This window comes from Natator depressus, chromosome 7, assembly GCF_965152275.1.
Source record: "Natator depressus isolate rNatDep1 chromosome 7, rNatDep2.hap1, whole genome shotgun sequence".
Classification (NCBI taxonomy): Eukaryota; Metazoa; Chordata; order Testudines; family Cheloniidae; genus Natator; species Natator depressus.
This window is the reverse complement of record NC_134240.1, coordinates 37040665-37053603: the sequence shown is the minus strand read 5'-3', so window position 1 is coordinate 37053603 and position 12939 is coordinate 37040665. Positions and strand designations below refer to the sequence as shown.

The following is a 12939-nucleotide window of genomic DNA, read 5'->3' as shown; positions in this document are numbered from 1 at the left end:
AGGAATGGAGCATGCTCAGTCACTTTGTTAGGACAGTGCATGCAGAGTTTGGTCAGCATTAAGAGCTAATGAAGCATGCCCCAGGAAGATAGAATCTTCACAGATTTTAGCCACTAAATTCTGTGTTTACTGAGCACATGCAAACTAAAATTTTTCAAAGTTGTATAATTTATCCAAATTTGGGTGGATTTGCACAGGAATTACGAGACATATTCTCTATCAAATATCAGCACTAAACTGGTTCTACCATAACATTAAGCAATCCTCTCCTACAAACTGTGCCAAAAACAATAGGATCTCCCAGATGTTGTAGTATCAAAGGGATAAAAAATTTTCTGAAGTACCTAAGTAAGGAGCTCAAATCCCACTGAAAGTTAATGGGACTAAGACACTTTTGAAAATTTACCTAGCATGCATAAATGAGACTGGTTTTGTATTTGCAACTTGAGAATCAAACAGGAAAGGAGACTAATGTCAGCAAGTTAAATTACAACAGCTTTTATAGTTAAGAGTGGCTGTCTAACTTAAACTGATAAGCTGTTTAGCGAACCTGGATCAAGATTAATAACTTACTAGCTGTAATTTTTTTTTCAGGGAGAGGACAGATGTCAGGGAGCATACCTCCTCTACACTTATTTCCCATAAAATCTCAACTTGACGTGGTACTTGTTTCCCTTAGCACTGAAATACCAACTAATAGTTTTCCCCAGCCTTTCCAAACTTCAGAACAACAAATTTGTTAAGATCAGGTAGACTCTACATTAACCTATCACAGTTAAAAATGCAACTGATACATAAGAGTCCCAACAAGTTACATACAAAAATGTAGAATGAAGACAATAGATGGATGCTAGCTATAATTTCTAATCAATTTAAGAAGCATTCATAAAAGCCTTTGATTCCGATATGCAAAATATACACGTTACTGAACATGAATATTAAAAGACTTGGTATTACTATGCTGGTTTTACAATGCCTTCCAGCTATGTATTACCTTTAAAGAGAAATGCTGCAAACATTATTTTGACTTTCTAGAATTATATCACTGGGCACATGATGCCACATCTTTAGATTGTACATAGGGCTTTAACAATTTACCAGGCATCAATAACAAGAGGCTTATAAGAAAGATTTTTGAGAGAGGAGCTTCTACCACCAGTGAGATCCAGGAGTGCAGAAAGCTAGACAACTTCCAGCTGCTGGGAAGAAGAGGGTGCTCTCCATGCTCCTCTTCCTAGCACCACAGATGTGATTAAATCCAAGTCACTTACAACCCCCACCTGTACAGAAAGAGTCCTCTCTTCACCTCACCCCAAAAACCTCCTTCATTTGAAGGAAGTAGTATCTGCTACTCACCTTCCCCTGTTCCCTTATATGCTCTGGGGGTAGTGGCGATTCTTAACTAGTTTACCCCTTTTTCCCCCTCCTCTACTTTTCAATCCTCTTCCAGACTTCCCTGGGAGGCAGCAAATGACATGACAATGACATGATTCTTCCCAAAAAATTCTGATGGAGCAACGCAACTGCCCAGAATCACGTGAGCTTTGCACTGCTGCATTTGACTTTTACTGAAATAGTTAAGCTGTTTTTGAGCATAATTATTAAAAAAAAAAAATAGTTTTTCTAAAAAAAAATAATCTTGTAACCACTTTTTGAACAGTTGCAATATCACAACGGAAGTTGATGCAAACACACAATGCTAATTTGTTATGGCTGGATTATAAAAGGGTTTTTAAATGTATGTAGTGTATAAATACAAGAACAAACAATTAAAACTAATAAGCTCCCCAAGTTCCTTCATCTGACACTGCATGTATTTGTAATCAAAGAGGTCATCTCAGGATTCCACAGGACATACACAAGTATAGTCAAGTGGAGCAATATTTCAGTTATGTTCGGTTGGGCGCTGAAATGTGATCGATGGAGGTGCATTAAAAAAAAAAAAAAAAAAAAAAAGATACAGGAACGCCAAAGGAGGCCTTTCTTCCACATGATAGAGAAAGGTGGAAATCTAATCTGACAAGGGCTCCCGCCTCTTGTACTGCACATGTACAGTACACAGCACTATACTCATGTCTAGTGAATAGCAGCACACAGTAAAATGTGTTTTATTTTTCTTCTTTAAAAAGTAGGAAAATCTATACAAAAGAACTGCATAAAAAACATTCAAGTTGCAAATCGACCCCATCAACAGTCAGGAAGTGACAAAAATTAAAGTTGCTTGTGCAATCTTAACACTGCTGCCTTATATACATACACATTTTCCTTATATATATATGAAATACAATAAACTATATAAAAAGAACATTTATGTTGCAAAACCAGGCACAGATAAGTCAGGAAATGCCACTTTCACAGTTACCTTTGCCAAGTTATATCTGCCCCACTGCATGTCTATCCTGTGCACTGAATGAGGCAGGGTCCTGTGGAAAAAATAGAACGTGAGCATGCAACTAAAGACTATCATAATGCATATGCACAAGGAGAAAGAATTAAGTTTCCACTGACAAACAAATCTGGCATTTCCCAACTCTGAAGTGCTTTGACTTTGCAATCTAAATACCATTCTTTTAATGTAATCGACTGAACTTGCAAGGCCTTGCACTCAACTTAATGGCATTTCTCTGTTTGGATGTAACAACTTCTGAACGCCACATCTATTCAATTCCAAAAGTTCAGGGACTGTTCTAGGTGTCAATGGGCAGAACCTACTGATTTTGGTAGAAATGGGAAAAACCAAAAAGGGAAAATGGAGGACACATGGAATTCCCTGGCAATACACCTGATCTTAGTTCTACCAATTCTCCCAATACAGTTTTAAAATGCTGACACCCTGAAATAGAAAGAAAATAAAGAATGGTGGTTTTGGAGGGAGATGGTGATGTACACAGAACCACTGACATAGGAAGTAGAATGGAGGAGGCACACAGAACCCATGGCATACAGGAGGAGTGGGGGAACCTGATATGGAGTAGAAAGGAGAAATTTGGGGCATGAGGAATTGCCTGGTGAGGGCAATGCGCTCAGCCTAGAGAAGCAACGAAGCCTGTGACCCTATATTTTATTTGGATGTAATTTCCTAGATTGGTTGGGGGAGGGGGAGTAAGAAAGAAAAAAGGTACAAATAAATACTATTATGTACAACTAGAAAAACCTCTAACCAAAGATAGCCACCACTTGAGCTAAAGGATTAATTATATTAGCTGGCACAAGCAGAAGGCTCTCTCATAGTGAAGACCGCGGGGGGCAAGCTTTGTCCACCTCTTTTCCCCCCTCACACCAGGAGGTGGGATTTTGGGTTCAGGAGGCAAGAATGAAGAGAAATAGGCTATGTCCTGTGATTGGGGGATGGGACAAGCTTACTCTCTTCTCTCCCCACACCTCCTGAAATCTCTTTTCAGCTGCTCCAGCAGCTCACAAGTATTCCTTTGTGCAGCATGTGTGGCAGTGGTGGTGGTACCAAGCTAGGAATTAAAATGTTCCTTTTTTATTATTTTTAAGCATGCTACCAAAATTTTTGAGGAATACAAAAGATGAGAAAAGGCAATTTTTAAAACTTGTATCTTGCCAAAAGCTGAACAACATTTCACGGGACAAAGAAAAAGCACTTCCCCAGCCCAAGGGCCTTCCTCCTGCCAAATATGGAAAGCCTACTGCATACCAAGGAACAGTGAGAGGCTGTCAAGTAAAGATCATGAGAATCCATAAAGATCACAAGAATCTTGTAATAGAAAGTGTTAGGCAGTGTAAATATGGAGATTGCAACCAGCTTCCCCTATAATATGAGACTTCAATTACATGTTCACATACTTTTTTCCTCAGAACCTTTGCCTTTGGACCCTCAGAACACTGGACAATAAAGCAAGGTTATGGAGTGCATTTGTTTAGGGGTCCAAAGCACCCCTCTTACACACTGCACTAATTGGCTAGTGTGTCATGCATAAGCCTGGTGTCCACTGTAACAGTTTTAAGGCATGTAGCAAATGAAGCAGGATTCTGCTGGAAAAGAATAAATGGCTTTGTGACTAAGGCACTGGACTAGGAACCTAGCAATATGGATTCTATTCCTGCCTCTGCTGCAGACTTCTCGTGTGATCTTGGGCAACTCATTTAGACCCCGATTCACCAAAGCACTTAGCACACACTTAACTTTAAGCACAGGTATATTTCCACTGAATTTGAAGAGACTACTCATATGCTTGAAGTTAAGCACATTCTTTAATAGTTTTACTGAATTCTGGAACCTTAACCTGTGCCTCAGTGCCACATCTGTAAAATGGTAGTAATACAGTCCTTCCTGGCCCTATGGGGATGTTCTGGGAATAAGTTAAATCAAGATATCATACTAGTTATGACAACCATAGAAAAGTCTAGAAAACTCTGACAGAATCGGAGCCACTGTGTAGTCATTTAAGAATACTGTATGTTGATCTGGGTATTAGGATGTTTACAGTATGAATACACTAGTTTAATCAGAGGCTGTAAGGAAAAACAAGCAGGAAGCCAGGACAGGAAAAGGCCCCACACACACTGAAGATCAAAAGTTGTGGCAGGTTTAGAAAAGGAACACTTTCTCAAGAGAGGGGAAGTTGTTTGGGGGAACCAGAGGAAGACCACTGGGGATGTCTGAAGAAGTTAAGCCGGTCTAGGTTACTAACAGGGGATGATAAGCCTTTAGGTAAAGCACACATCCATGTACTCCAGTGGTTTCCAACCTTTTTTCATTTGCGGACCCCTAAACATTTTCAAATGGAAGTGCAGACCTCTTTGGAAATTCAGCTTGTGGTCTGCGTCCCCTACCATACAAGCTTGGGCTACGTCTACACTAGCACTTTTGTCGGCAAAACTTTTGTCAGTCAGGTATGTGAAAAAACCCACACCCTTGACTGACGTAAGTTCCACCAACAAAAGCACTAGTGCAGACAGCACTATGTCAGCGGGAGACACACTCCCACTGACATCGCTACCACTGCTCTTTGGGGGTGGTTTAATTATGCCAGTGGGAAAACACTATCCGGTCAGAATAGAGCGGCTACACAGGAGACCTTACAGCAGCGCAGCTGCAGCAGTAGAGCTCTGTCACTGTAAAGTCTGTAGTGTAGACATAGCCTTAGACTGAAAACTGAAGGAACAGAATTCAACTATAAATGTTGCACATGCCTAGTACAGCATTTGATGCAACATGAGAAAGGGCATTAAACTGTGAGCTTTAATAGTAACAACAAGACTTCCAGGTTTTGACCAGTAGGTGGGGGTATTCACATACTTTTGATTGATCAGAAAAATGGAATGCCTTTTGGGGATTTGACACTTGATTTTCATAAAAAGAAAAGGAGTACTTGTGGCACCTTAGAGACTAACAAATTTATTTGAGCATAAGCTTTCATGAGCTACAGCTCACTTCATCGGATGCATTCTGAAACCTTGATTTTCATAGTCACCCTTCACTGACCCATTAGACATAGTATGCAGTCCATGGACCACAGGATGAAAACCACTGCTGTAGACTGTTTTAAAATCCTTTTTTCCTCTTAGGCTCTGTACCTACTAAAATAAAAAATACTTTGGTTTTAAGAAGGCTGTTTTATCACTGTGTACCAGTGGTTACAGGTTCCTCAAGGGAAGAACCGCAGGTGTCCAAACACAGTTGGAATGGCTGGGTAAGCACAGGTTTCAGAGTAGCAGCCATGTTAGTCTGTATTCGCAAAAAGAAAAAGGAGTACTTGTGGCACCTTAGAGACTAACAAACTTATTTGAGCATAAGCTACATCAATGCATCCGATGAAGTGAGCTGTAGTCTCTAAGGTGCCACAAGTACTCCTTTTCTTTTTGTGAATAAAGATTAACACGGCTGCTACTCTGAAACCTGCACTTAAGGTGAGCTATTAGCAACAGGAGAGCGGGGGTGGGGGGGGGGGGGAAGGGACCTTTTGTAGTGATAATCAAGGGGGCCATTTCCAGCAGTTGACAAGAACGTCTGAGGAACGGGGGGGGGGGGGGGAAATAAACATGGGGTAATAGTTTTACTCTGTGTAATGACACATCCACTCCCAGTCTCTATTCAAGCCTAAATTAATTGTATCCAGTTTGCAAATTAATTCCAGTTCAGCAGTCTCTCGTTGGAGTCTGTTTTTGAAGTTTTTTTGTTGAAGAATTGCAACTTTTAGGTCTGTAAATCGAGTGACCAAAGAGACTGAAGTGTTCTCCAACTGGTTTTTGAATGTTAGAATTCTTGACATCTGATTTGTGTCCATTTATTCTTTTACGTAGAGACTGTCCAGTTTGACCAACGTACATGGCAGAGGGGCATTGCTGGCACATGATGGCATATATCACATTGGTAGATGTGCAGGTGAACGAGCCTCTGATAGTGTGGCTGATGTGATTAGGCCCTATGATGGTGTCCCCTGAATAGATATGTGGACACAGTTGGCAACGGGCTTTGTTGCAAGGATAGGTTCCTGGGTTAGTGGTTCTGTTGTGTGGTGTGTGGTTGCTGGTGAGTATTTGCTTCAGGTTGAGGGGGCTGTCTGTAGGCAAGGACTGGCCTGTCTCCCAAGATCTGTGAGAGTGATGGGTCATCCTTCAGGATAGGTTATAGATCCTTGATGATGCGTTGGAGAGGTTTAAGTTGGGGGCTGAAGGTGACGGCTAGTGGCGTTCTGTTATTTTCTTTGTTGGGCTTGTCCTGTACTAGGTGACTTCTGGGTACTCTTCTGGCTGTGTCAGTCTGTTTGTTCACTTCAGCAGGTGTGTATTGTAGTTGTAAGAATGCTTGATAGAGATCTTGTAGGTGTTTGTCTCTGTCTGAGGGGTTGGAGCATAAGCGGTTGTATTGTAGAGCTTGGCTGTAGACAATGGATCGTGTGGTGTGGTCTGGATGAAAGCTGGAGGCATGTAGGTAAGTATAGCGGTCAGTAGTTTCCGGTATAGGGTGGTGTTTATGTGACCATCGCTTATTAGCACCGTAGTGTCCAGGAAATGGATCTCTTGTGTGGACTGGTCCAGGCTGAGGTTGATGGTGGGATGGAAATTGTTGAAATCATGGTGGAATTCCTCAAGGGCTTCTTTTCCATGGGGTCCAGATGATGAAGATGTCATCAATGTAGTGCGAGTAGGGGCATTAGGAGACGAGAGCTGAGGAAGCGTTGTACTAAGTCAGCCATAAAAATGTTGGCATACTGTGGGGCCATGCAGGTACCCATAGCAGTGCCGCTGATTTGAAGGTATACCTTGTCCCCAAATGTGAAATAGTTATGGGTGAGGACAAAGTTCAGCCACCAGGTTTGCCATGACATTATCGGGGATACTGTTCCTGACGGCTTGTAGTCCATCTTTGTGTGGAATGTTGGTGTAGAGGGCTTCTACATCCATAGAGGCCAGGATGGTGTTTTCAGGAAGATCTCCGATGGATTGTAGTTTCCTCAGGAAGTCAGTGGTGTCTCGAAGATAGCTGGGAGTGCTGGTAGCATAGGGCCTGAGGAGGGCGTCTACACAGCCAGACAATCCTGCTGTCAGGGTGCCAACGCCTGAGATGATGGGGCGTCCAGGATTTCCAGGTTTATGGATCTTGGGTAGCAGACAGAATACCCCAGGTCGGGGTTCCAGGGGTGTGTCTGTGCAGATTTGTTCTTGTGCTTTTTCAGGGAGTTTCTTGAGGGGGTGTCCTCAAAGACCGGAAAGGAGTCAGAGGTACTGCTAGCCCAGTAACCATCAGGAAAGCATTTTCCTTATTTAGTGAAGGAGCTGGATGGTGTGCATAAATGAAATATGGGCCAAATGATGAGAATAGGCAGTTGTCACTCCTCAAGGACTTTTCAAACTGCACATTGAATAAGGCCAGGGTTCTGACAAAAAAAATAGTAGGTAATCATAACAGACAAGGTGACAGTTATAACTGCACCGGCAACTTTAGTTTTATTATTTCATGACTTGAGTGTTTTGCTTTGCAACCTTAATGTTCTTTTAACGTAGTAGTTTCATATGGATATTATATTGTGTTCTAACTTGAAAAACAAAGAATGCTTTTAATCAGCTTAAACAGCTAAGGAGCCTACTGTCCCCTTCGGGTACACACATACCTGACTTCCATCATCACTAACAGGAATTACAGAAGCATCAAAAGAACTTTCTGTGACTACATATTTATTTCTCAACCATAATAATATTTGTTGTTCTTCCTCTCAGCATTGTCATTGTGGAACAGAAACTACCATGGTCTCAGGTACTGATAAAGGTGACCTACAAAACATTTACGCCCACTTTTTTTTCCTGGCACTTATCTTCTTTTTTTTACCTTAGAAAAACCAGGAAAGTAAAAGTCTTCTCTTTCTATGGTTGGATTTGTAATATTAAAAAAGCACAAAAATCTGACCAAACCTTCACACATTGCAAATGCAGCAAAACTGGAGAACAAAACCCTCTCCTCCATTATTCTTTGTAAGTTACCTTTAAATTAACATTGACCCCTGGAGCAGTTCTCCGATAGCTTTGAATGAAGAGAGTTTCAGTGGCAGATTGAAACGAGTAATCTGAAAACTACTTTCTGATTCCAAAAGGCTTCACACTGCACACAGAAGAAATCCCCCCCAAGTCAGACAAGAGAAAAGAGGAGCTTTCTAATTATTGGACCGCTAAAAAATACACCACATGACGCTGTCATATGTAACAAGTATAATAGGTCACTTTGAATATAGTACCACTGAGACTAATGAATGTTTAACTATTTCACAGTATCTGGAATAGTTATTTCTCTTACCATACCAAAATAAAAAAAATCTGCACTATATCATTTGCATTCCATGGTGCCGTAATGTGCACCTCTGTCTTGTTTTGTTAGTATAATCATTCTGTTTTAGTCACAATTTCTAGGCTTAGAGCAATGTGTACATTCCTGAGGTTCTACTGTAGAATATTTTTTCACACCAGCTAGTATCTAAGTATTTCAACTTTGTTGAAACTAAATGGATTTTTTCCAAAGCCCATACAAATTCATTCCAGCGAAAAGATCTTTGGTAGGTTTCAGTCAGAAGCACTTTTATTTTACAGCAATTATTTTGGGAGAGGGAGGTTTATACTTATGCCATCAAAAATAGTTGTCCCTCAGTTTACACTCATTCCTGCATCAGTAGATTTCCTTTCTCCTCCAAATGGCAGTTGATTTTATATTTCACAAATATTTCTGCATTATCCTGAATTAAATAATACCATACAAGTGCCCTTCTCATAGGATTTATTGCTAGTTTATGTTTTCATATATATTGCTGTACTCTCTACTTATTGATTGCTACCCTACATTGTTTATTTCCATTTAATTATTTTCAATATTTTTTAAAAATATGCTCTTAATGTACAAATAGAAATTATTGTTGACAGTGTGCATACTACTGGAAGTGAACAACAACAGTATCAGAACTGTTATCTTTGGGCTCTCAAAAACCATGATTCCAGGCTATATTTTGGTATGGTCTACGGGCAATTATAGAAGTTTTTCCTAACATGACAAACAAACCTCAGTCAAGGGAGAACTGTATCTCATATTTTATTACTTGGTTTATACCATTCCTTCTTCCCTCCCATCTGCAGCCTAGCCCAGAATTATCTCTTTCAAGCAGACTTGATATTGGGACTCATGTTTAAAAAAAAATTAGGGGCATAAATATGCTCTTGATTTTTGCTTATGCAGTAGTTATCTGGATTGCATAGGCAACTCTAATCATGCAAAATCATATTTGCTATCTGCACACTGAAAGCATGAAAGAAGCATGTGTTTTGCATGCCTAATTTATTAGCTTCTAGATTGTCGAGAAGATTATTTATTGAGCAGCCCTGAGACTCCCACTCCAAAGCCAGATATAGAGAGTGTCATATCCGATCACATTTATTACAGCAGGACAAACTAAGAATGGGGCCCCACTGTGCTAAGTAGTAGACGGTCCCTGCCTTTAAGAGTTTACAATCAAAATTGACAAGACAGGCTCGGGGGGAAGGGACTATAAGTGGAGTTGGTAGCACCGACTGTTAAGGTTGCCCAACACTTCCCATTATAAGACCTTGATTGCAGTTGCTTATAACTTTGCCAAACATTAACCAATCTGGGATACCTAGGACCTGATTTTTCAGAATACTCAGCATTTATGTAGTACTTCATATGTTCAAAGCACAATTTCCATTGACTTCTGTTGCTGCTGAAGTGATCAACATTTCTGCAGGTCTGACCGCAGAGTCTCAAGATGGGCACCCAGAAAATGAAGAACACACAATTGTGAGAAGTCTGGTTTAAGTAACTTGCCTAGCATCACACACAGGAACTCTGTGGCATAAGCAGAGAACAAATCCAGTTCTCCAGAATAGCATTTATCAGCCTTAATTATGAGACAGTCCTCCTTCAATTCCCACCTCAGTCTTACACACTTTCCAACTTCTCTGATAAACGAGGCAAGGACCCTACAGACAACAACCTTCTTCAGTACGCAACCCAGATTTCCCCAGAGGATAGTGGAAAAAAATAGTACTTGGTCATGTAATTAAAGGCTGTATCATAATGCACACACACAGGGGAGGCTGAATTAAGGCAACCTTAATACTGGCATTTCCTAACTTTTGAGTGCTTTACTTTGCAAACTTAATATTTTAATGTAACTTGTGTGTGTAATATAATACACAACCAAAGTAAACCATGTGATGGCAATAAATGTTATGTCAGTTCCAAAAATTTGGGGGCGGGCGAAGCAAGGGGAGGTTTAGTTAGGAGGGAATGGAGTGGCAAGAAATGGGAAGGTAGGAAAGGGGAGCAAGATGAGGGTAAGGACAGATATGGAGTAAAGCCCAGTTGAAGAGACTGCGAGGGAGAGTTGGGCAAACAGCTGAACAGCACAGGGCACAAAGTCCAGCCAAAACTGTAGAAAGTTCTCTGAATGTCTGATGGCCTTTCCTTTGGCTGCTTCTGCAGCTGCTCCCCTGTAGAATTCTGGGTCTAAGCGCATGCTGGGATTCATGTGGCCACCATTTTATTCCATTCCCTCCTTCTTCCCCCCCCCCCCCACAGAATCCCTGCTTTGGCTGCTTTTGCAGCTGCACCTTCTGGCTGGAATCTCTAGCTGATTCCTCTCTGCAGCCTCCGCATGCTGATAGAAACTCCGTCTTTTAGCTCCACCTCTACAGCACACTCCCCTGCTTTACACACTTTTTTCTTCTTGGAACAGGGTGCAGCTGTGAGGATGTTACCATATTACTGCTAAGAAACAACAAATCTGATCAAACAAAAACATTATGTGGTGCAGTATGCTCAGTTCATATAAGAAATCATTTACAATACAGTCGGGGCAGAGGGTTGTTTTTATTTTTAACTGATAAACCAGAATTCTCCACATAATGTTTAAAACTGAACACAGCCTCATCCCCAATATTTCTGAATCCCTGGGAAAAACAGTACCAAGTTTAAGATTACAGTTATAACAGAATGAACATAAATCTAGCATAGAACATACTTTATGCAACTTTCAATGAACTGAGTTAGTAAGTGATTAAATACTAAAGAGAAAAGCTTTGAAACAAGACTCAGGAGAAAGTTTTAAACTCCATGCCCTACTGTACCCATGTTAACTAATTTGCAAAGTTCATGCGGTTGTAAAATCAATTGGTGTCGAAGTCCAAGATGCAATACCAAAATTCAGGTGTCCTTAAGGCTCTCCCTAACCCCTCTTGCCATACATTATTTTAAACTGCAATTTTGTAAGCATTTAGCAGGAAACCAATAGGTGGAAATAACAGGAAACAGGTGTCCAATAATTTTTTCTAGCCCCTCCCAAAATATATACAAAAGCAGACATTAAAAATCTGTTAAAGTGCAACCTCTCTCAGTATTGCTTCCATATTTTCCAGAATATACACTTACATTTACAATTTTAGTACTGTAAAACTGTTATAGTCTTTTCTGATCTTCACTCAACACAATTATTTTAAGGTCCTGAATTGTGCCACACCCAAGGCTGAACACCTGCCCCCTCAATTGCGCTGCTGGTAGAAGACAGAGCAGCTGATGGAAAAAAATAATAAAATCCTGAATGAAGTGGCATAACTGTAAAAAGAAAGATTCCTTGAAGTCATAGTAGCAGCATAATGGGCTGAAGAAGTGATTAAGGCAGGGGCAGGCAAACTATGGCCCGCCAGTTGTTTTAATCCAGCCCTCGAGCTCGTGCTGGGAGCGGGGTCTGGAGATTGCCCCGCTCCGGAGCTCCAGCACAGCTCCCAGAAGCAGCGGCATGGCCCCCTCCGGTGCTCCAGCCAGGAAGCAGGGTCGGGGCCATGCCACACGGCTCCTACACATAGGGGCAGCCAGGGGCCTCCGCTCTGCCCCCTGCCCCCACCCCAAGCGCTGCCCCTGCAGCTCCCATTGGCCGTGCAGGGCAGCGTGCAGAACTGCTGGAACACGCCTCGCATAGGAGCAGGAGAAGGGACATGCCACTGCTTCCAGGAGCCGCTTGAGGTAAGCACAGCCTGGAGGTAAGCGCAGCCTGGAGCCTGCACCCCAACCCCCTGATCCCCTTCGAACCCAGCCCAGAGCACCCTCCTGCACCCAAAACCCCTCATCCCCAGCCCCACCCCAGAGCCCGCACCTCCAGCCAGAGCCCTCGCTCCCCTCCCCCTGGCACTCCTCTCCCCCACCCCAGCCTGGAGCCCCCTCCTGCACCCTGAACTCATTTCTGGCCCCACCCCAGAGCCCACACCGCCAACCAGAGGCCTCACCCCTCCTGCACCCCAACCCCAATTTTGTGAGCATTCATGGCCTGCCATACAATTTCTATTCTCAGATGTGGCCCTCAGGCCAGTAAATTTGCCCATCCCTGGATTAAGGGTTGGTCTACCCTAGAGAGCTAGGTCGACCTAGCTATATTGTTTGAGAGATGTAGCTAAGGCGACCTAAGCTCCAGCATAGAC

The 12939-nt window shown here is 42.0% G+C and overlaps 1 protein-coding gene across 5 annotated transcripts in view; it reads right to left on the bottom strand.

Annotated features, from left to right (window-relative positions):
- The window catches only part of RAF1 (Raf-1 proto-oncogene, serine/threonine kinase), a 92614-nt gene that overhangs the window by 63520 nt on the left and 16155 nt on the right, over window positions 1–12939 (bottom strand). For 3 of the 5 annotated variants that reach the window (XM_074958148.1, XM_074958152.1, XM_074958150.1), the window contains exon 2: window positions 2363–2423. The exons of the other annotated variants lie outside the window; for them this stretch is intronic. The gene's annotated coding sequence lies outside the window, so the exon portion shown is untranslated. The remainder of the gene's footprint in view (window positions 1–2362; window positions 2424–12939) is intronic. 5 annotated transcript variants of the gene reach the window in all.